Raw genomic sequence first — 25,436 nt, 5'->3', positions numbered from 1 at the left:
TCCAGAAAAACACCACAATCCCTGGTCATTTTACGTCTCTTTCTATTCACATTCAGCTGCTGGTGCTCAAAAGGAAAGAGAAATGCTGCCTCAGTTGCTGATCAGGACGTTTCTTTGGACTTCACAACAAAAGAAAAATCACCATTCAAACTGTTTTAGTACCTTTTTTTTAGATAGAAGGTTTTCTTGTTTTTAATTAGTTTTACTGTACTTAGTTTAAAGGCAGATATGCACAGGCATGAGACGCTGCTTTTCCTAGACTTGCTGTACTTAGAGAAATCATAGCTCTTTGAACCACGGGTGGGTTTTTTTTTTTCCAAGCCTTATTGTGAGACATTCCTATCATGTTAAAATCTACTCGCCAATTGTCCCGAGAGAGATTGGAAATTTGCACTGTGTTCCTTCTAATATAGAATGGCAGAAATCCAACAAGAGGAGCTCGTTGGACCTGAATGGCGACTGCATGACAGCCGTGCTGAATGAATTGATTTCAGGGTCATCTGGTTATGCACTGATGATAGCCACACTGCAAAATAATGATAATAATAATAATAATAATAATAAGTTTTAATAATCAATGAAGAGAGACTATAAACAGAGAATAAGTTTCTGTTGTTACTTAATTTTAAATGCTGGGGGAGGAGGAGAAACCTTTGAACGATGCTTGGGCTGGTTAACGTTTGATGACGTGCTCCGTGGGAACATTTTGGCATCACCGGCAGACTCAAAGCCAGGCAGTAATCTAGCGGAAGTGTTGTGTCTGTGATTTGTTTCTTTCATGAACATGGCAGCACTGTTTCAAGTCACTGCCGTTGTCTTAATTGCCGCATGTGTCAAGCACGTGGAGTGGCACGTTTGTTGATCAGTGTTTCATTTTAGCTGTTTCAGTACAACACTTGTTTAGACAAATGAGTAATCTTTCACTAGGAAAAAAATGTTTTAAAGGTGTCTAATCTTGCATTAGGTAAACTCTCTTTTTTAAAATAACACTTCAGTGTTTTCAGTCGAAATGGGAAGTTTCACAACCCTGTTTTAGCATGCTTTTGTAAAACAGACCTTCATCTCCCCCCCACCCTCTGTCCAGTTTTCATATCAGATGTGTTCTACGCCCATCGAAGGTCAGCATCAAATATAGAGTCATTTTGCTGTAAACATAACCAGTTGCAAGCTATGATGGCGCCTTATTCCCCTCCCCCCATTGCAGAGAAAAAAAGTCAGTTACACTTTGCAGCATGAATGTGGAAGTTTCAACATTAGCTTTTGTGTGTGGTTTTCTTCCCCTTCTTTCCCATATTAATTACTGGAGCTTTCAATATGTTTTTTTTTTAAAAAAAATTACAGCACCAAAGATTTATTTAGTTTCTCAAGAATATGCCGTTGAGTGGGAGGAAATGCACATCTCTCTAAGGCAGCATTAGTGGATTAGAATTAGAACAATTTGGAAATTGTTCTGACTGCACTGATATCAACCCATCTGATCATATAAGAGGCGGCCGTTGGAATTTAATACATTTATAAAGAAATCAATTTTCCCCTTTTTAATTTTTGTACTAGTTCATCCGTATTTATGAATTAAACTTGTGCATTTAACAAGCATTATTAAACAACTGTTTTATAAACTCATCTATATATATATAGATCTGTTCAGTCATTGCATTGATCATTGAGTTTCCTTTTCAGAAAATTTAATGCTCAAAGGAAGAGTGTTCTCCAGTTCTGCCATTTACTTACATAACAGACATTTACTGCATTACCAGTATTCCCCCCCCCAATACATTGTAATAACACAGCATATCTACAGCTGTTTGCAGAATCAGGGTTGAAGGAGCCCATAAAAAAATAAATGAAAAAGAATTGTGATACAATTACATTGTTTGGTATTATGAATGCAGACACAGACATGGAATTTTGGCTATTGCTCTTTCCAGATAAGACAATAATTGTGCCCTTCTTACCACATTTAATGCTCTTACCTGTGTGAGAAAGGGTTAACGTTGTGAACCGTATAAAAGGTTTTTTTCTTCTTGGCAAGGGATTCTTGGGGGAGTAGTTAAAAGCCAACATTCTCAAATTGTAAGCAGTTACTGAGGATAATATGGACCTAGCTTGAAAACTCACAGAGTGGAGAAGTATAGCCAAATCCATTTAGTAACTTTTTTTAACCTTCCCCCCCCCCCGCCCCTTCTCATCCTTGCTTTGATTCAGCCGCACTTGGGAAAAGTCAAAATATCCACCTGAAATCACAGCAGCCTTTGGGAATACTTGATTTATGGTCCGATCCTCTTTTTTTGCTCAGAAGGAAGTCCCATGGATATCATTGGGGCAACTTCTAAATGAATGAGCTTTGGATTGTGGTGTTAGCGTACTCAATAATTTAGTCTTTTGCTTCAATACATCCTCTACACAGGGGCTTCCGCACCTCATTCTTTTTATGCCAGTAACTGATGCCCTTGCCCCGGGCATAGAGCATTGCTTCTCTTAATGCTTCTTCCCAATGAGATAGGCCTCTGCAGTAACACAGAGGTTCGGGAGGTCCCCAGACAGCAACATTATGGTTAACACAATGCCTTTTAATTGTAAATTCCTTTTCATAAGGATGAAAGCTCTGTCCACTGGGGCATCCTAATTAAGAGGCTTCCACAGCAGTAATTAAACATAATTTTGCAGCACATAATTCATCTGAGGAAACATTTAAGTTAGGCTATAGAGAAAGGTCAAATTTCTCATAATCTGAGTTTCCCCTTGCCCCCCCCCACACACAGAGTGTGTAGCTTTTCCTCCATTTTTATTTTCCCAGTTTGAAGCTAACAGTCTACAATTTTGCTCATTGCTGAGTCTGAATATGATTTTGTTTGGCATTTTGAACAGCTGTCTTCTTCGAATTTGGGGGGACTTTTTCTTGACCCAGCCCTGTTTTTCCAAGCCACGGATCTGCTGTAGGTGAACACCAAGCATGTCTCAGCAAATCAAGTGTTGTGAAGAAAACACCAATTAAAGTGGCATACAAGGGGCATTCTTCAAAAATAGTAGTTACGGGAATTCCCAAACCCTTGCGAACAAGTGACATACTACTAATTTGTGGACACTGTTCTTTATAAACACCAGTGGTACCTGGCTGTATACTTTGGTATTCTTCCCTTACTAGTAGTCTAACTTTCTTCCATTCAGCACAAGAACTGGATTGTTGTGGTCCTTGAACATCAAACTATTCCCATCAAATGTAACTCAGAACATTTGTTATCTATATTATTATGATGGTTTCAGAAAATATTGAATATATGAAAGGCCTAACAAGTTAACCCCTTTCTGTGTTCATAAGCTCTACCACACTGTGTGGTATGTGTCTTCCCTTTGCAATAATGTCAGTATGATGTAAGTTATTTCGCTGAATTCTCTCTTGTATTCGCTGAATTCGCTGAATTTTCTCTTGTAGAGGGATACCTTGGTTATCACCATTTCCAATACCATGAATATCCATGGAGCCATTGGTTAGTGCCTAAGCTCTACAGGAGTTTAGATTTGTATTATACAGCACAAGCTGGCATGATTTTGCTAATTATGCAGCACTGTTTCTTTTTAGTCCTGGGAAGCTTGAAAGTGGATAAAAACAGCATGGCCTTATTTCTGGATACACAATAAAAATAAAAATGAATGGGTTGAGTCCTATGAACCACAAGGGCCTTCCTTGCCTTCTCCCAGCAGTCCCCTGTGACCCGCCAAAAGCTACTGCCAGAGAAAAAACAAACTATGCAGCGTGGGCAGAGTCTGAAGGGGAGTTGACTGGAAGAAGAAGAAGAGTTGATTTTTATATGCTGACTTTCTCACCCTTTTAAGGAGAATCAAAACGGTTTACAATTGCCTTGCTCCCCGCATACACACAACAGGCACCTCGTGAGGTAGGTGGGGCTGAGAGTTCGGACAGAACTGTGACTAGCCCAAGGACACCCATCTGGCTTAATGTGTAGGAGTGGATAAAACCAACCCGGTTCACCAAATTAGCATCCGCTGCTCATGTGGAGCAGTGGGGAATCAAACCTGGTTCTCCAGATTAGAGACCACTGAAGCAGATCAATTGATGTGATAAGTAGCTAAATTTCTAGATCTCGTATTTCACTAAAAAATACTTTATCTTATTTAGCTAGCCACCTCAAGCAATGATACAACTGTAAGAGCTTTTTATTGTAAGAGCTTCAATAATGCTAATAAAAAAGTGAAAAACTCAAAAAACTCACTAATATACATGAAAAGTAGATTACATGAAAAATATAAAATATTCTAGCAAAATAGTATAGATCTGGTTACAGGTACACAGAAATAAAAATTCAAAGTTACATACACATCAGAGGAGTCATGTTGGGGAGCCCTTCCCAACACCCCAACAGCATATAGGCCTCAATGGGAGATGATCTCCAACCTTTCCCAATTTCAAGCCCCTTTTTATACCCTTTCTAGAGGTCATTTGCTATGAGAACCAATGAGAATCAAAAGAAATCACTTGTATCAATAAGACAAAACATCCCTTTAACGAACATCTTTCCCAAACTTTGAGCTCATATCAGACAAACGGATGTCATAGGAATAACCCAAACATATTTCCTTTCTCACACTTTCATCCTCAAGGCTTATTAACCACAAAAGACCAACTTGTTATTCAAGAAACCACAAAGACAAAATAAGTCATTATCATAATACACTTGAAAGCTAGGGAAAATACTTGAGAAACCATGAAAACAGATAGATTTGTTTCCCACCATTTGGCATTATCAAAAAAACCTTGACTTTTGGCTAATCCCAGACTTCAAATGACTATACAATATCTGGGGACATAGTATTTAACCTTGTTTTGTGGTTTCTGTGGTTTAACATCCTGCCTCATGAACAACTTGTTTTTCACAGGTGTCTGCCTTCATGCAGGCTCACGTTTGAAGTCTTAAATTTTAACTTGGATTATAGATCAATGCTATAGTTTGTCGATAATCTATATTTCTAACTTTAAATGTATTGAAAACCCACAATACCACCGCTCCAAACCATTGCACCACACTGGCGTCCCCTTCCTTTATTTGTTAGCACAAAATACCTGGGGGAAAATCAACCCCCCTGTTAGAATGGCAGCAGAAATTGTTACTTCCAGTGCTCCTAGCCACCATGTGCATCTATGATATTCTTTGGTGGACACTAAGCCTTTCTGCAAGCTATAACACCATGAGGTCTGGCACCATGAACAGGTTTGTTTTAGACACAGAGGAAAGAGTGTAGAGGATGGCATCCATCACAACCTCTGCACAGAATGAGCCCAGTTGTTATCCCCTCTCTGCCTTGGGCACTTGCTGGGTGATGGGCCAGTCCCAAACACTTCAGTGGAGGGGAGGGAAATGATGTAAGCCATGTTGAGTCCCCATTGAGGAGAAATATATACATATGTGTGTGCCATCAAGTCACAGCTGACTTATGGCAACCCTATAGGGTTTTAAAGGCAAGAGACGTTCGGAGGTGGTTTGCCATTACCTGCATCCACATGGGCTGAGAGAGTTTGGAGAGAACTGTGACTGGCCCCAGGTCACCCAGCAGGCTTCATGTGGAAAGGTGGGGACTCGAAGCTGCTTCTCCAGGTTAGAGTCCACCGTTCTTAACCACTGCATCATACGGACTGCTATTGAGAAAGGATATAAATGTAAGTAAATAAATAAAATACTTGGTCTGGTTTTGCTTGAATGCCATAATGTTAGGATTACATACTGTAATCTCAATTTAGACATCTTTATGATGATTCTATATATTATATTACTTTATCTGTAATTTCTATCAAAGAAAACCATTTTTAATTCCCTAAGCGTGCATTTAGAAATAGCATAAAAAAGCAAATGCCCTACCCAGTTCTCAATAAAAAAGGTAAAGGTAAAGGTCCCCTGTGCAAGCACCGGGTCATTCCTGACCTATGGGGTGATGTCAGATCCCAATGTTTACAAGGCAGACTTTGTTTACGGGGTGGTTTTCCAGTGCCTTCCCCAGTCATCTTCCCTTTACCCCCAGCAAGCTGGGTTCTCATTTTACCGACCTTGGAAGGATGGAAGGCTGAGTCAACCTTGAGCCGGCTGCCTGAAACCGACTTCCGTTGGGATCAAACTCAAGTCATGAGCAGAGCTTAGACTGCAGTACTGCAACTTACCACTCTGCGCCACGGGGCAGTATGAGTTTATTTGGTGTGTGTGTGGGGGGGTCTTCATTATCACATTTAATATACTGTTTTTCTGCCTTTATGGTGCCACTCAAAGATGGATTAACATGTAAGTATTTCTACCAAAATTTCTACCAAAATTTTCACTTTTTAAAAAAAATTGTTTTTTTAGCATGTGCTCAGAACTCCCAAAAATTCTGCATGGCCAGATGTTCTTCAACCTCAGCTCAAGTAATCACATTAGCCATGAAAATGTCTGGTGCCCTCACACCTGCCTGCTAACGAGTAGTGAGTCACCCCACTGCAGTAGGACTGAGACCATTACACTGGATCTCAAGACTTGTCTTGGATAACAGGACTTAGCCATTAAAAAGAGTAAAAAGGAAAAGAGAGGAACGACCCATTCGAGAGAGCGCACATCAAGGGTCTGTATCCGTTACAACTCCGGAGTTTGCTTTCACTCATCTCCTGAATTCCATGTCCTACATATTCTTCAAAGGGAAGTTTGAAAGAGATCACACGCTGCTATCAGGGCTAATTAATTAAGCGTTGTCCTCATACATGGTGGCTACAAAGGAAAGACAGCTCCCTACAGGCTATGTCAGCGCACCGTTTCTGCCAAATGGAAGATGTACAGAGGAGAACAGTTTGTGTGCGTTCCTCTGTGTGCCATGAGATCACTTGAAGAACTATGTGCGAAAGGGGTGGGGGAGCCATCCTGTAATAACACAAATAACTTTGCATGAAAGAGACAATTACTGACATTGTGGATTACTTGTATAAACATTTCCACATGTTCCTAAATGTCAACGTTACTCTTTTTTTCTTTAACAAAAAAGTATAATGAGCAGTTTAAACTTATTCTTTTTTTTAATTTAATTTTTTAAAAGTATAATGAGTAATTGTGAGCATTAAACAGTTCATTTTCTTGTCTTTTCCTTTCTTGATTTCTCTTAGGATGGGGTGGTGGGGAGACAGATAAGGGACATTACATAAAAGGATTAGATAAGGGATATCTCTACTTTTTTGTTTTAAAAAATCATCGTCAGTCTTAACTATACTTAAATCTGACAAGTCTCCTAATTTCCTAATTTGACAAGGTAATGAAGAATGAAATCATGTCAGAAATCCCATACTACTTGAAATAGACTATAAAATGTGCCTGTTGCCAATGTGGATAGATACAGGGATTGGATTAAATATCTATGAACAATACTTCCTAAACCAAAATACTTTTCACACTGTTTAAACCTATAAAGTTTCACCAGACATTTAGGTGGAATCCTAAAATCCTAAATTTCTTTGCTTCTATAAGAACAAGATAAAGCAGAGATCCTCTAACAAATGGTGTGGGGGGATATAAACGATTTAGAAATTTCCTTCCACCCACCTACATTTCCTTCTGCAGGATTCTATAAACTTTCAGGGACTTGAATTGGCCAATCTCCCTTTCTCCTGGTATTTTCTCCACTGATTCTCAACTGCTTTCAGCATTCCATACCATGCCTGGTGGATGCCCAGACACCATACATTCATTTTTCCCCCTTTTGGTTAATTGGCAAAGTCGTATTTTTCTACGTATTTGGTGAATCTCCCAAGTACATAAATCATAAAGTTTGTGGGTGAACAGGTTTTGATGCTTTCGGGATTGGCACCAGCCACCCAGTTTTCTGTTATTTATAGTTTTCATGGTAACAATTCTGTTCTTTCACAGGCTACCACCTCACCTCTGAGAAGGGTTGCCAGCTCCGGGTTGGGAAATACCTGGAGATTTTTGGGGTGGAGCCTGAGGAGGGCGGGGTTTGTAGAGGGGAGGGACTTCAGTGCCATAGAGTTCAATTGCCAGAGCAGCCTTTTTATCCAGGTGAACTGATCTCTATCAGCTGGGGATCTGTTGTAAAAGCAGGAGATCTCCAGCTAGTACTTGGAGGTTGGCAACACTATCTCTGAGGCTCAAGGACTTTATCAGGGAAGACTTCCTTGATGGCACTTCCATGTCCACCAGAAGCAAGGCTGCCAACCATATGAAGAAATGTGTCCTCTCCTTTTAACAGAGGTTTAATGTGTGGAAATAGGCATCTGAAGCTTTTCATTGCACGGAAATAAATATCACCACCTGGTAAATAATATTCTATTAAAGCAATAGTGCATTTTTTCCTCCTTCAGGCTGTTTGCAAGAGGCTTGCCAAGCTCTTGTTATAGTGAGAGACCTCCCACTGGCAAGCTCCATTGAAATATTTTTTTAAAAACAGCAACATTGCCAACATTGCTATGTCACTTCCGGGTTAACGCTGGAAATTCTATGGTAAAACCATAGAGTTTCCAGCGATTGTTAGAGCTACATCAGTGGCGTTGCTGACATGGCTTCCACTCCCCATTTCCCCTCCCCCAGCTATCCCCAGTTCCCAGGCAACCCAAGCTTGAAATTATGTTGTTGTTTTTTTTAATGATGCAGAAGAATACTAAGAAGCGCAGAGGAACCTGTAAAGAGGACACTTTTGAATCCCCATACAGACACTTTCAGGAAAAGCTACAAACTCAGGAAATGCTACAAGAAAAAAACCCTCCAAACTTGTAACATATGTCTGAAGGGAGCAGGTTATGATGAGAAAAAAGAGAAACAGAAAGTATCTATGCTATTCAACATTATGGAGCCGACATTTTTTAAATAGCAGGCAGCTAAGCCATCCTTCCGAGGTGGGTAAAATGAGGACCCAGCTTGCTGGGGGTAAAGGGAAGATGACTGGGGAAGGCAACGGCAAACCACCCCACAAACAAAGTCTGCCTAGAAAACGTCGGGATGTGACGTCTCCCCATGGGTCAGGAATGACCCGGTGCTTGCACAGGGGACCTTTACCTTTACCTTTTTAAGCCAGGCTCAGAGAGGAGCCATGGCTCAGTGGTAGAGCATCTGCTTTACATGCAGAAGGTCCCAGGTTCAATCCCCGGCATCTCCAGTTAAAAAGGACCAGGCAGTAGGTGATGCAAAAGACCTCTGCCTGAGACCCTGGAGAGCCGCTGCCAGTCTGAGTAGACAATACTGACTTTGATAAACCAAAAGTGTGATTCAGTATAAGGCAGCTTCATGTGAAATCGTGTGAAAAGAGAGCAAGTGTGGAACAGTTATATACACATTTGGAGATCATCTGATGACGACGTGGAATGCGTTAAAAAGAACTTTGAGCCCCTCCCCTCCAAAAATAATGTCTCCAACAGAAGCGTATCTTGATTTTGCAATGAGGAAAAACTTTGACTTTCTTACCTATCAAGATCTTATTGCCACAGATGGAACAGTGAAAACTAAACAAGAACTACAAGTTGGGAGACAAGAGATTCCATGGTTCCCCTACCATAAAATTGTTCAGTTTGAAAACTGACTGCTACATGAAAGGAAACATGAGAAAACTAACAGAGTTTGAACAAATGATAATTAAAACACAAGACCACTTGCTATCCAGAATTTATAAGTTTTTACTAAAGAAAGAAACAGCATCTGAATAAGTAAAGGTGTGTATGATTAAGTGGATGCAGAATTTTGGAGAAATGATTCAAATGGAAACCTGGGAATGGCTGTGGTTGAAAGGGATAAAGTTCTCTTCTTCTCAAGCAATACGAGAAAACAGGTACAAAATGTTCCATAGGTGGCATCTGTCACCAAAAGATCTTCAAAAGATGTTCAAATCAAACCAAGCAAACTGTTGGAAATGTTCTGAAACTGAGGGAACTTTTTACCATCAATGGTGGACTTGTAAAAAAAGTCAGCAATTTTGGAAGATTATACACAAAGCTATTGAAGATATTCTAAATATCAGCTTTGATTTAAATCCCAAATACATGTTATTAGGGATAATTCCTCAACAAGTGAATTCTATACAAAGATAATTTTTTCAATATGCTACAACAGCAGCGAGACCTTTATATGCCTCATATTGGAAAAATCCAAGAATACTGACCAAAAGAGAATGGATCCAGAAACTTATGGACTTTGTTACGATGTCTAAACTAACTTGTCTAATTAAGAAACAACCCTTGGAAGATTTCTGGAACAAGTGGCAACCTTTTTATGACAAACTCGGATAGAGGAATAATTTGCAGTCAATTTAATATCATAATTTGTGATCTAATATAGAGTTTTGTTATTAAATGAGCTAACTATACTGAATGAATAAGATACCCAATGGTTGATAAAGAGTCCAGTAGCACCTTAAAGACTAAAAAAAATATTTTCTGGCAGGGTATGAGCTGTGGCTCACGAAAGCTCATACCCTGCCAGAAAATATTTTTGTTAGTCTTTAAGGTGCTACTGGACTCTTGCTCTTTTCTACTACTGCAGACAGACTAACACGGCGACCCACTGTGAATTATCTTCAATGGTTGATAATGAAATTTAATCAAGTCTGATTATAGTATAGAATATAGTATTAAAATTTTTTGTAATAGAAGATAAGGAAGAATATGGAGATCGACAGTAGAGATAAATAGAAATTGTGGAGGTTATAACGAATACTGATTTCAGAATAGAATTGTAATGAACATTTTAATTTTAGTTTAGAAATACAATGTGTTAATGCGTCAAGTATCAGATGTGGTGGTTTGTCACAGGAATACATGTTTATTTTTACTTTTCCCTTCCCTCCTCTTTCCTGTTTTATTCTGTACCCTAATAATCTAATAATTTTTTTAAAAAAAGTTATATACACATTTGGAGGGTTTTGTAGTCTGAAGGAAAGTAAAATAACACATTGGAGAAAGAATATTAGTTTTCAAAGTACTTTTATAGACTTAAACAGGAGTCTTGAGATACCTTTAAGGAGAATGAGTGCTAACTAATCCTAGCTAGCAGAGCTAGTAAAATGCTAGGCTGGTTTATGGCAGACAGGTATCTTGTAATTAAACTGAAAACTATCAGCCATTTAATCAGAGTTAAGCAGAACATAAACACTATTTGACTTCCAGTAGTAGTCTTGGAAGTAGAACATTCTAGAATGTCCTGTAACAGCTAGGCTGCAGTAGTCAGAGAAGCCTCTAGGCCGATGCAGTATATTATACCAATTTAGTATAATTTCTTTCATTCTTACTTGAGGGAATCTTCCTTGGAAAGCTAGAGACAACACCTACACCCTTGCTGCAATACAGGTCTGCTAGGCCTTCTCTTTAACTTCTCCTAGCACAGAGCTTTAGAACAAATCTGGAAGACGTCAGGAAGTAGCAGCAACAAATACTGTTTGGCATAGTTTGGATTTTTCCTGCATGACGCTATTCATAATTTTGGTTGTGTATTTCCCACATGGACACCAGTACCAGTCATATGCTATAGGGTTGCCAACCTCCAAATGGGTCCTGGAGATCTCCTGGAATTACAACTGATCTCCTGACTACAGCGATCAGTTCCCCTGGAGAAAATGGCTGCTTTGGAGGGTGGACTGTACGGCATTATACCCTGCTGAGGTCCCTTCCCAAGCTCCATCCCCAAATCTCCAGGAATTTCCCAACCTGGAATTGGCAAGGCTAGTCTGCCACATGCAGGCACAGGATTCATGGCTAACAAGATGTGTTTAATCCTCCTGAAATGCTCTTGTGCCTCTTGAGTGAGCAGTGATCTGTATTCTTCTCATAGAGTGACACTACGGCCCCTCTAAAGCGGTTCTGCCACAGACAAGCCAGTCAGTGGTATTTCATGGTTTACTGATGCCTAATTTCCTCTAGCAACCCTTCTGAACTGTCTGCTTTCAGTATCAGTGTCTATGACACGTTATCTTTGATGAAGAGGGCTTGGAGAAATGGTTTCCGCTAGAGCTGCTGTCAATAAAACTCCATAAATCAGAGAGCCCAGGCAGGATGAAGGCAAAGACCAATGTATGAACCATCCATCACACCTCAAGGAGCTCAACGGAAGCCTATGGAAGAAAAGTCGAGCTTGAGCATAATTTATGAGGGGACTGATGATTTTTATAGTAAATCTTAATTTTGTGTAACAAGCCTGTCAAATTGGCTTTTTTAATCCAATATCAGAGGTTGCAGTTCATCACATGTCTGCTTCTTTTCTCTTATTATAGCAGATATTGGGATACGGTAATAATGGCTACATGTAGGTTTCCAAACCCAGCAAAGAGCAGCTCTCTGGAGCCATTTCAGCTCGCAAAAATGGAGTAGGGGGGAAGGTGGAAGCTGTTTTTGCAAACTGAAACAGCCCCAGGGAGCTACTATTTGCTCTGTTTAGAAACTTAGCCAACATTACCTTAGCCCAATATCTCCACATTCAATGTGAATATCTGGGAGACATGGAACTCATAGTGACCATGCTAGACAAAGATCTCGTGATGGCCATGAGGAATTCAGACTATGTGAATTGGCCCTTAGTCACAGTGCTGCCACTTGAACAAATCTTGTGTGGCTGGATTTGTTCACATTGCCCCCGTGCTACCCTTGTCTCTATTCCCTTTCTTCCATGTTGCCTCCACTGTTCCTGAAACGTAGGGAGAAAGCTCCTCAGAAAAGAATCTGGTGTTTTGTTTTGTTTTGGTTTTGGGGAGTGCTTATGTTTGTCAAGAAACTAGTTCCTTTAAGCAGTTTCTTGCTAAATTTAAACAATGGGTCATACTGAGGCCTAGTTAAAAATCATGGAAGTTTCTCTCTGTGAGAACTTAGGTCAAGCTGCTTGTAGCTTCAAAGAGTAAGGTAATGGAGATGGGAGGCAACCCAGGTGCCAGTCAGTCCATTAGGTTTGGCAGTTTCAAAGCCTCACAAGGCCAGAAGAATTTAGAAAGATACATTACATCTCGTTAGTGCCCAAGCCCATGGGTGGGAGAAGGTGTTTGCTTAATTGGATCCAAAGCAGCTGCAGAGTATCCAGTCTAATTGGCAAACTCACCTGATTGGCTGAGTCACCTGGTCAGCAATATACCTGGTTGGTCATGTTACATCATTTACTATACATTTGATTGGACAACTAGAATCAGGCCAATGTGGGACATTGTTGCCAACCTCCAGGTACTAGCTGGAGATCTCCTGCTATTACAACTGTTCTCCAGCTGATAGAGATCAGTTCACCTGGAGAAAATGGCCGCTTTGGCAATTGGACTCTATGGCATTGAAGTCCCTCCCCTCCCCAAACCCCACCCTCCTCAGGCTTCGCCCCAAAAACCTCCCGCTGATGGTGAAGAGGGACATGACAACCCTGGACATTGTGCATAAAGAAAAATAATTTTCATTCTAGTTTTGCCATGTGTCGATTACATTTGACTTTAGAACATTTCTTGATTCTGGGTAGGTCAAGCTGGCCAGAGCCCTTGTCTTGGACTTTGAATTTTGAAACCCTGTTGGACTCAGTCTTGCTGGGGAACATCTGTATCTTGAACCAATTTTTATAAATGTGCTTAGCTTAGATTTATAGCTTTGTTATTTCTATCTTTAATATTCACTGCTCTTTTATTGTATATTCCTGCATAATTTTATAATAAATCACATTACTTATATTTTATAGTGTACCTGGGTTTGGGGGCTCCAATTTAAATCCAGTACTTTAGTCCATGTAGGCTACAGCTACCAGAGTAATTGTTTTCTGGAACACACTTTGTAAGCACCCTCCTTTACAGATCTGACTTTCTTGTTCTTAGTGCCTAGAGAGCTAGAGGCTTTGTCCCTTGGTCTCTGGCTGGCTGGGTAGTAAAGTGACTGGTTAAACCCTGAGGTGTGAAGACTCACACTTCAGCTTTTTGGTTTTGGCTTGACCAACCCTCCCCTTAAACAGGGCCTTGGCTTTAAGGTCCTTTGACAGTGTTCCTGTGTAAGTACTGTTTCCACTGATTGCTGAATGTAAATTATTACAATTATACCACAAAATAACAAAATCTTAGCGGGAGTGTGATTCAGAGATAGTAGGATATGAGGGAATGGGGCTGGGAGGGGACAGCTAAAAAAAGGCTCTGGGGCTTGGAGGACTGACAGGTATGGGAGGAGGCCAGGGATGGAAACAGAACAATGGGCAGCAGCAATAGAAGGCACACCTGGGGGGTAGGAAGCAGGAGATAAGGCAGGGTTTAAGCAGAAACAAAGAAACAGATGGACAGGACTGGTGGCATGAAAAGCAAGTCAGAGAAAGGAAAGGGGAAAGCTCTCTCCTTAGTGAGGAGCACTGAATATTAAAAGTTCCATGGTTAGGGTTGCCAACCTCCAGGTACTAGTTGGAGATTTCCTGCTATTACAACTGATCTCCAGCCGGTAGAGATCAGTTCAGCTGGAGAAAATGGCTGCTTTGGCAATTGGACTCTATGGCATTGAAGTCCTTCCCCTCCCTAAACCCCACCTTCCTCAGGCTCCGCCTCAAAAACCTCCCACCCGTGACAAAGAGGGACCTGGCAACCTTAAGTGCAACCCACACAATGTGCCGATGTCACTTCCAGGTTTACCCATAAGCGACATGGATGCTCTAGCAATCGTTTCAGCAGAGATTGCTAGAGCATCCACATCATTTCCAGGTAAATCCAGAAGTAACATAGGTGCGTTGTGCAGGTCACGCATGAATGCATTGCATGCCTCCCCTTCCGCCTGGTCTTTTGCCCGCCCACCAGCCGAGGGTCGGTGGACAGCCTGGTGAATTGGCAGCCTTTTGCCCACCCTCACCAGGCAATTGGCAAGCCTACTGATAAGATTGCCAACTCTGGGTTGGAAAATTCCTGGAGATTTTGTGGGTGGAGCCTGGGAAGGGTATGGTTTGGGGAGGAAAGGGACCTCAGTGGGTACAGTGCCATAGAGTCCACCCTCCAAAGCAGCCACTTTTCCCAGAGGAACTGATCCCTGTCATCTGGAGATCATGTACAATTTTGGAAGATCTAAAAGCCGAAGACACACATGATACTCTCTTTAGTGTCTTCCCTTCTCTTTAGGGAAGAAGAAGGTTGGTTTTTATATGCCGACTTTCTCTGCCACTTAAGGCAGAATCAAACCGGCTTACAATCACCTTCCATTCCCCTCTCCGCAACAGACACCCTGTGAGGTAGGTGAGGCTGAGAGAGTGTGACTAGCCCAAGGTCACCCAGCTGGCTTTGTGTGTAGGAGTGGGGAAACAAATCCAGTTCACCAGATTAGCCTCCCCTGATCATGTGGAGGAGTGGGGAATCAAACCCGGTTCTCCAGATCAGACTCCACCACTCCAAACCACCGTTCTTAACCACCACACCATGCTGGCTCTCCCAGGGGTTGTGGCAACAAGAATGAGTGCATCCAGTGTGTACCCAGCACAGAAAACATGCCTAGAAAAGCAAGCAAAGGCTGGAATGTCCGTATACCACAAGATCTGACATTGGAGTGAATCTCTCAAAAAAACGTTTTAAAGAACTTGAATCTAGGAATGAGACAGTGTAGTCCAGCGCAGACATACTTCGTCCCCTTGCCATCTCCATTTTAAAATGGAAACAATAGCAGCAGTTGGTCTCAGGGGAGCAAACTCTCCTGAGTTTTCAACACAGTGATACCAGCTTTACCTAAAGTCTGCTTTCTTTGCTAACAGGAGTCAGCTGCTACTCATACAATTAAAGTCAATGCCAGGGTGAGGCATTCAGGCCTTCACATTTTTGAAATATCAGGGCTTTTGAATGGCTTCCGGGTGAGCAAGAACAGCCTTAACACAAAGGCGTGTTTCAACAAAGCAGCATTAATAAAAGATTACAAGGCACGGGCATCCATTGTGGACACAAGATGTGTGGACGCTCATTATCATCAGGTTTAGTGCAGATGATGATTCAATAGTGATTTATTATGTACCTGAGGGTGAAGGTTCAGCATAATCACCTACTACAGCAAAGGGCTCATGTATGAAAATGCCTCAGTGAATTTCTCCATACCCTAAATTCTTTTTTTCTTTTTTTTTAATATTTATTCAATCAAATAAACAACAAAAACATACAGCAATCTTCATAATTTAAAATACAATATATATGTGTAAATTTAAAAATGAAACAGAATTTCTATATTACAACTCATTCCAATATACTCATTCATCTACCACACCAAATACACAGTTTAGTCCTCTGTAAAATAACTAGGCTATCATCGCTGCACATTGTCCTTTCTCACCCTTAATTATAAGATTTTCCATTTTATTTACAGCTTGTAACCATAGCTCATCTAGACTCATTGTATCACCATTTTTCTGATGCGTTGTTAATATTTCTTTAACTTTAACCAACCATTGCTCTATCTTTGGAGTCGTTTTTTGTTTCCAAAAGTCCTTTTAGCAGCAGTTATCATGTGTAACCCCCTACATCGTTTATCTTTAGTTAGGTTTGGAACTAAATTTAACAAGAGTATCTCAGGTTTACATGGGATGTCAATCTCCATTCCAACAGATAGGTATTTCACTATTTCACCCATACCCTACATTCGAGTTCCACTTGAGGTAGTAATGTTCTATAGAAGCCACTGTGGCATAGTAGTTAATGTGTCAGACAAGGACCAGAGACACTCAAGTTCGAATTTCCTCTCAGTCATCAAGTTTGCTGAGTGACCTTAGAACAGTCGCTTTAGCTCAGCCTGGCCTACTTCACATGACTGTTGTCAATGCAAAATGGAGAGCCATGGAATTTCCCCTGAGCTCCTTGGAGGAAGGCCAGGATTTTAAAATGTTGCAATAGAGAGGTAGGTATCGGCCTTATATCACAGTCATAGTCCGTTATTTTGACCTCTATCCCACAGTGGGCCAGTGATACGTCACAAAAAACGATTTCAGGGGGACTTAGGGCAAAAACGCATGGTCGCTTTATCCTCCTTTAATCCCTGTTTTAGCCAGGATCGAGCTCACATTAGGCGAAATGCACGCGTTCAATCCTGGCTGAAACAGGGATTAAAGGAGGATAAAGCGACTGTGCGTTTTCGCCCTTAGAATGAACGGTTATGTCACTGTAACTGGGAAACATACATAGGTAGGGAAGGGGTAGTACATTTCCTTTGATAACAACTGTCCTGTCATTTCAAGAGGAAAGAGCTCTTTTTGAAGCACTATATTAAATGAAAGTTCAACTTTCCAATTGCAGTCCAGAATGGAGTTGCGGTTAACTCAAGCACAGGGCTAATAATAGGCCTGGAGAAAAATGTCCCTTTAATACAGCCGTAATGTGTGGAAATGGGTACCTGATAGACTTGCCGTTCTCCTGCTGGGGGTGGGGTATTCCCCCGCCCTCAGTGGACGCTTCCCCACCACCACTCAGCTCGGCAGCAGGGTAAAAAACGGCAGGAAACGGATAAAGTTGGCAGCGTCCACAATGCGGTGATGACACTTCCCACGCACCTGAAAGTGACGTCAGTGCATCACTGGGGGATGCTAGGGACGCTCTAGCATTTGGGCAAAACTCTATGGTTAATCCAGTGGTGATGTGCTGGCTTCACTTCTGGGTGCAGGGGGGGGTGATGCCATTGTGTCACTGGCAATGAGGGCCTCCACCACATATAAGTCCCCCCACTGGTTCTCAGGCCTTGCATGGCAATCCTAGTAATTGAAGCTTTCCATGGCATGCAGGTAAAAAATATCTCCTGGTAAATAACATTCCAAGGAGCCCCGTGGCGCAGAGTGTTAAGCTGCAGTACTGCAGTCCAAGCTCTGCTCACGACCTGAGTTCGATCCCGATGGAAGTTGGTTTCAGGTAGCCGGTTCAAGGTTGACTCAGCCTTCCATCCTTCCGAGGTCGGTAAAATGAGTACCCAGCTTGCTGGGGGTAAAGGGAAGATGACTGGGGAAGGCACTGGCAAACCACCCCGTAAACAAAGTCTGCCTAGGAAACATCGGGGTGTGATGTCACCCCAAAGGCCAGGAATGATCTGGTGCTTGCACAGGGGACCTTTACCTTCTTTAAAATAACATTCCATTAAGCCTCTGTTAAAAGGACAAGACATTTTTTCCAGGCCTGTTGGTGACCCTACTCAGACTTCATGATACAGTATGACAGCTTATATCTAAATGCTCAGAGGGGCACCCAAAATATTGAAGGAATTTCACATCCAGATGAACAAAAAAAGCCATTTAAGTTGGTTTGCACTGACAGAACAGAAGCAGCGCTTTGTGTACTGGGGAGCTTGAGTACGTTCAAGACAACCGCAAAATGAACTGGGGTGAGAATCTGAACTCAAACAGTCTTTTCATGGCGCTTTGTGTCTGAAATGTCTGGAAACACAGTCCCTGGTTTGTTCTTATTAATAGCTCATATGCAGCTACTCAGTAAAACTGCATTCAATTTTAATTTGCTCTAGGGAAACCTTGGGTTCTTGGCATTGCCTCCTCTCCTGTAATTAATTACTGTCCATTTACTGGGGCGGAGAGAAGCCATACTGCCTCAGCAGGGTTCCAAATGGGGAGCCTGCGTTTGCTTGCAGAAGAAGTTGATACCTGATGTAGAAGCTACAGTTAATGCTGCGCCTGAATTTCGTTTTGCTCTGTAGGTTGGGGGATGAGAGGTCATGTTACAGATGAATGGCACCCGACTGTGTGTGCAGGACTCTCACGTTTTGCAAAATATTGTCTCCATTTTGGCTATGTTGCAAAAGTAGATCAGGTACTATTGTAATATGGTTGAGTTTCATATAAATTTACCCCTTCCAAATAAAGACATGGTCGCATTGATCATTTGAATTTGAATTTCAGTAACTTTTTAATCTCACGAAAGGCTTGGTTGGAATGTTGTATAAAGAAAAAAAAAACCATGAGAGATTGTAACACTTATCTAGGTAGACTGGACTCCCTCACAATCACTCTTGTTATGGTCAATAGCAGGTCCATAGAGACGTCAAAGCCAGCCTGATACATAAAAATCAGCTCAGGGCATCTCAACGATTAGTCAAGGAGCATGGCTGCAAAAGAATACAGCTGCCTAGCACTCAGCCAGAGAAAAATACTGTGCTTTTATTAGGATTTCTCACAGAAAATTTCTCGCTTCAGAGTTATCTAATTTGGAGAGCTGGAAACTCCCACCTAAACTTATGCAGAACACACTTCCCATCCAGAGCCTACCCCTGTCTTTCCTTATCTGAAAGTTTTCCCAGTACCCCAGGCCTCCCTCCTTTTCATCTTTGGCCAAGGTGATGGCTGAGATTCATTGAAGGTAGTTCCGTCAACAGCTACTAGCCATAGTGAGTAAAGGGAACCTCCATATTCAATGGCAGCAAACCTCAGAAACCCGGCACTGGAGGCAACATTCCAGGTGTGGCCTGGGGATCTCCCGGAATTACTACGGATCTCCAGACTACAGAGATCAATTCCCCTGGGGAAAATGGCTGCTTTGGAGGTGAACTCTATGGCATGATATCCTGCTAAGGTCCCTCCCTCCCCAAACCCCACTCTCCCCAGGCCCCACCCCCAAATCTTCAGGAATTTCCCAACCCTAAGGGAGGGCCTTGGCCTCTATGCCCTGTTTGTTGAACTTCCGAATTGGTTAGCTGCTGGGTGAAACAGAACACTGGTCTAGATGGACCCTTGGTCTGATGCAGCAGGGCTCTTCTTCTGTTCTTATGCCTGCCCTTGACGATTGTTACCGTGTGACCAGAAAAGTGGCTTTGCTGTCTTTCCTCCTTTGGATGTATCTTTTGGATCTCCTTCTGCTTGGATGTTTTGAGATGCCTGCTTTGAAAGTTGGACCTTGGCCTGTAAAACACATGGAAAGAAGTCCTGTTTTACCCTCTTTGGCCTCCTGCCTTTCCCTTTTTTGAGTGGAACGCTTGAACAGTGTGTTTGTAGGTACCCGGAATAGTTGTATCCTTCTGTGGGCATTCTAGTGTTGAATATTATTGCTGTGTGTTTGATGTTATTTGGCTGCTTGCATTATTATAATAAACTTTGTTGCTGATTTATCTCTGTCTGGAGTGTCAGTATGCTTCTCATGGTTTGGAGAAGCTGTGTCTCTTTCTCAGCGGATCCCTTATGCAGTTTGCACAGAGTAGGGATTTTCCCTTAGCCAGTGGCTCCTTGGCCTCAGAGTATGGATTTAAAAACCCACAAAATGGGGAAGATGTTTTTATAAAATTGGGGGAAATCCCAAACCAAAAGTAAAGTCCCCAAACTGAAAAAACAACAACCTCTTGTTTTTTAGACTCAACAGATCTGGCCATGCAGTTCCATGCTTTTGTAACTTTGTGGTTGGCTTCTGTAAAGTGCTGCACTTTGGGTGCCCTCGAAGAAAACCTGGAAAGTGCTGCTGGTCCAGAATGTGGCTGCCCAATTTTTGTCAGGGGTTAGCCAATGGGAACTTATTTTGTCCATTTTGAAAAAGCTATATTGGCTGCCAGTTTGTTTCCAAGTTCAGTTCAAGGTACTTATAAAGCAGGGTATAAAAACCTTCTTCTGCTACCATTTGTTCCCGTGCACCACTTACAATCACCAGGCTGCCATTTGCTGGCTGTTTCTCCCCTCAAGGTAGCCCGCTGGGCATCAGCAAGAGCACAGGCCTTCTCCATTGTGACTCCCATGCTGTGGAATGGGCTGACTGAAGAGGTGGGGGGATCGTTAGGAGATCTAGGGTTACCAACCTCCAGGTAATAGCTGGAGATTTCCCGCTATCACAACTAATCTCCAGCCGATAGAGATCAGTTCACCTGGAGAAAATGGCCACTTTGGCAATTGGACTCTATGGCACTGAAGTCCCTCCCCTCCCCAAACCCCATCCTCCTCAGGCTCTGCCCCAAAAACCTCCTGCCGGTGGTGAAGAGAGACCTGGCAACCCTAAGGAGATCTTTAGGAGGCTCTGCAATGCTTAGTTTTTTACCAGGGCTTTTGAGGGCGTTTGAATTGACAGGCATCGTTTAAGGTGGGGGGAAGAAGTATTGGGAGTTTTTTTGTTTGGTTTTAATCGGTAATGTTTTAATTATTATTTGTAAGCACTTTCAGCCAAAAGGAAAGGCAGGGCATAAATATTTAAATAAATAAGTAAACGAAGTGAAAACCCATTTTTGTGTAAGAGGAAATATTCCATTTCAAGCCAAAAGAGGGAGGAAGGAAGGAAGGAAGGAAGGAAGGAAGGAAGGAAGGAAGGAAGGAAGGAAGGAAGGAAGGAAGGAAGGAAGGAAGGAAGGAAGGAAGATCTCACTGAGCTGTGAGTCTTTGCTTGGAGCAGAAAGTACATTCCACATGCTTTCTTTTCCAAGTCCCGTAAGCAGATAGCTGGTAATGACCCTCACTGGCAGTCTTCAAACAGCGGCTGGACGAATTTTTGTCAGGGATGCTCTAGGCTGATCCTGCATTGAGCAGGGGGTGGAACTAGATGGCCTGTGTGGCCCCTTCCAACTCTATGATTCTATGACAGGAAAAAAGGTTTTAGCAGAAAGCACACAGTATACACTTTCTACTCTAAGCCTCCTTCCTCAGGGATCGGTGGCCAAAGGGTCAGGGTCTTGGCTTGAAGTGAAAACCACACTGGGCATGCTTCCTTCCCATCACCTGGCCAACAGTAGCATGGGAAAGAAGTCTTGGAATGGGAAATGTGTTTGTATTTCTGCTCCAAGCCTTCCCCTGCTGGCCACCTGATGGAGCGGGTGGGCTTAGAATGGAAAGTATGCACTTTTTTCTTCTAGTCCACACCCCCCATCACATGACTATCCCAAGCCAATACTCACACACATGAAGCTGCCTTATACTGAATCAGACCCTTGGTCCATCAAAGTCAGTATTGTCTACTCAGACCAGCAGCGGATCTCCAGGGTCTCAGGCAGAGGTCTTTCACATCACCTCCTTGTCTAGTCCCTGGAGATGCCAGGGATTGAACCTGGGACTTTCTGCATGCCAAACAGATGCTCTACCACTGAGCCACAGCTCCTCGTCACTGTGATGACCCCCAGAGACCAGCAGGGAAGGGGAAAATGGGATGTTCCCTCTTCTGAAAATCTTTGCATGTTACAAACTGATAACCATGGTCCATTAATAGCCACTGGCCAGTTACTAGCACCTGGCAGGACTGTAGGGGCCTGGGTCTGATCCAGCCACACGCTTCTTCTGTTGTTAAAGGAAAAGAGCATGCTCAGGATCGTTTAACATGGATTAGTATGGCCCAGGCTAGCCTGATCTCGTCAGATCTCAGAAGCTAAGCAGGGTCAGCCCTGGTTAGTATTTGGATGGGAGACCACCAAGGAAGTCCAGGGTTGCTGTGCAACGGAAGGCATTGGCAAACCATCTCTGTTAGTCTCTTGCCATGAAAACCCCAAAAGGGGTCACCATAAGTCGGCTGCGACTTGACGGCACTTTACACACACACAGTTATGCCTTAAGTGCTAAGACTTAACTGTTATATTAGCAAGCACTTTTGTAAATAAAACACATTGATGGTGTACCACAGGGATTTCTTTTATTAAAAAAAAAAGAAAAGCAGGCCTTGTAAGGCTGAAATCAGTCGATCTCTGCCTCAGGCTTTCAGAAGAGGATAATAGTCAATGGGAATGTTGCCCATGATGTCCTTGTCAATATTTTCTTTAGCCTCTCCAAAACATCAGCTGCTATAGATTGTCCTTAGTTTTAGCTGGGAGTGGTTGGGGGTGGCCACAGCTATTCAACTGTATATTCGCCTTTAATATCTGCAAGGAAACAGAAAATCTCTATGGAAATGTGTTACCCAAGTGCTCTTCTGTTCTTGTCCTATAATTCTCTTTCAGTCTCCACTTTCTAGCTTTGGTTTTTTAACTTCCTTTACACTTTTAAAGTCATCATGGACAGAACCCATGAAATTGCTGAACGCGTTAAAAAGTGGTAAGAAATCAACCATAAGATGGCACCATACCCTAAAGTATGGGGAAACATCTCTCTCCTACACAGAGAACTGAAATGAATTAGCTGTACTTCAATACCAGCATACATCTAACTTTCTTCCTGCAACTCCATTTTCAGTACCAAAGACAAATAGAGATCTCTGAGAAGTGAAATAAAGAAGTGTGGATCTTCGTTGAAGCTTGTTTTGCTTTCAGTCTTTTAATTAATGTAACACCAGAGTGGAACATTAGAACATATTATGCAACAAAATGTTTCCAAAACATGCACAAGACGTAGATATTGAATAATAATACCGCAAAGAAAGCAATGTGACATATAACACTTAGACTAGGAAGGGAATAATACAGGGATATAGATGTTCATGGTGTAACCAAGTATTTATACTTGTATCAGGATTATATTGTCATTTACTGAAATTAATAAATGCCAATATAGTATACCACAAAAAAATTCTGCGGCAAGTTACCACAAGTAAATGGCTCCTCATGTGAAGCAACTTTGTGGTAAGATGAGGAATCTAGAAAGGAAAGATGAGATAAAAATGAGAGAGATACAGAGAGGGTGTGTGTGTAACAGTCTTTCTTAGAAAGCCAGCTATCCCTAGAGGTGAAATCTGGACTCCTGCAGTCTCAAGGCTTCATAGACATTAATCTTCTGCAACCGGCCAATTCAACCATTCTTTTGTAGGGACTGTGTAGAGCATCTGCTTGGCATGCGGAAGGTCCCAGGTTCAATTCCCTGGCATCTCCAATTAAAGGGACTAGGCAAGTAGGTGATGTGAAAAACCTCTGCCTGAGACCCTGGAGAGCTGCTGCCTGTCTCAGTAGACAATATTGACTTTGATGCACCAAGGGTCTGATTCAGTATAAGGCAGCTTCATGTGTGTGAGAGAGACACACACAGAGAGAGGGATTTGTCAAGGAAGTTGTCACCACAACTTTAACCAATGAACTCCCGGCACATTTCACTCATATTAACAAATGACTGAATTAGCCCTCACAAGACTCTGAACATCTCTGAATTCAACACACCATCATGCAAAGTACAGTAAAAGGATCATATCAGTGTGTGATTGGAAATACGACCAACGGAAAACAAAGAAGCCCTACGTCATGATAGAATTGCCAACTGCCTGGAGAGAGAAAAAAATGTCCCGCTCCTTTAATAGATGCTTCATAGGATGTTATTTAACAGGTGATGTTACTTACCTCCATGCCACGAAAAGCTTCAGCTGTCCATTTCCAATAATTAAGCCTCTGTTAAAGGGACGAGACATGTTTTTCTTCACGCAGTTGACAACAACCCTACTTTGTGGCTTCCGCTCTGTATTAACCTACCGCCAGGGATTCACTTGGTAGCACTGGGCATGCAGTCATCTCTCGTTCTCTGATTCTCCACGTGTAAAATGAGAGTTAGACATCCTGGTGGTTGCCTGGGAGAAAAGCTTTGCTGCACATTAAATGTTCTCTCCAGGTCATAATTGCTGATGCATTGTGGGAATGATAGTTGACAATTAAATTCTTTCACTTCTAGCTTCCTTTGTCTTCGACACCTCCTGTTTACAGAACTGTAAAGCTAGGCTAAGAGCCACATTCAGATCACCTCATCCAACCTCCCACCTAACAAGTAGCAGGATCTTCTATAGCCAATCACTCATAGCGGGTGAGTCCATAGCATCCAGAACACACATGTCAAGACAGACAATTCCTAGGACAAGCTTTCTTTTCTTTTCTTTTTTAAGGCAACTCAACTCAACTTTTTTTTCCTGCTCAGATTTTCTGCATACCTGTTGATCTCTTCAGAGAGATATGAGGGCACCGAAATGAATTTGTTTAAGGATTTAATAATACAAGCAAGAATAGGTTGCTGAAGTCAGTACAATGTGTTGGATTGCCATAAAAAGAAGTATCTTGGGATTGTTTTCATTTTTTTGCTTAAAGACATTAAAATGCCAGAAATCCAGGGATGGGAGTATATCTTGCCACCCTTCTGAGGTAAATGCAGGATCTTCCTCTTGCAGAAAGGGAAAAAATGCAGCAAGTTCAGTTTGTTGTCGGATGTGCAACTGTTACTTGTTTGCATTAATTTAATTTTTCTAATTCTAAACATAGAAGAATATTAGGGATTTGTGAGACGGTTTGTTTTTGAGCAATGCATTATTGGTCAAACTTCTGTGTACCTTTGACCATCTCCTTTTTCATTCCTTATAAGGCTTCTATTAAGTTATGTTTCGCCGCCATATCCAAGTCTTTTCTGTGTATACTTCCATCCATGTAACTCCTGTTTGTGGAAAACAGCTTGTCCTTGCCTTTTCCATGCTGGCTGATCACTGAGGTGACAGGCCACATCTGGCCATCTTAGTCACATTCTGTTATGTAACAGTGGCGTGCCAGACAATCCCTTCAGTTGGCACAAGGCAACAACCATCCAGCAGCCGAGGGAGATTGGTTTTGAGCACATTGTTTTTGAAAACTGCACTTGGCAATGACACGGTGGATTAAAGCTCAGCTAGGGACTGAAGAA

At 42.0% G+C, this 25,436-nt stretch overlaps 1 non-coding gene across 1 annotated transcript; it reads left to right on the top strand.

Moving 5' to 3' along the window:
* The first annotated feature begins 9,063 nt into the window (after positions 1-9,063).
* Positions 9,064-9,135, top strand: TRNAV-UAC (transfer RNA valine (anticodon UAC)). Its single transcript has one exon. It is a non-coding gene; the product is annotated as a tRNA-Val (tRNA).
* The last annotated feature ends 16,301 nt before the right edge of the window (positions 9,136-25,436 follow it).

This window comes from Euleptes europaea, chromosome 1 (assembly GCF_029931775.1).
Source record: "Euleptes europaea isolate rEulEur1 chromosome 1, rEulEur1.hap1, whole genome shotgun sequence".
Lineage (NCBI taxonomy): Eukaryota > Metazoa > Chordata > Lepidosauria > Squamata > Sphaerodactylidae > Euleptes > Euleptes europaea.
Note: the sequence above shows the minus strand (reverse complement) of the source record. Positions and strands in the feature narration are given on the sequence as shown.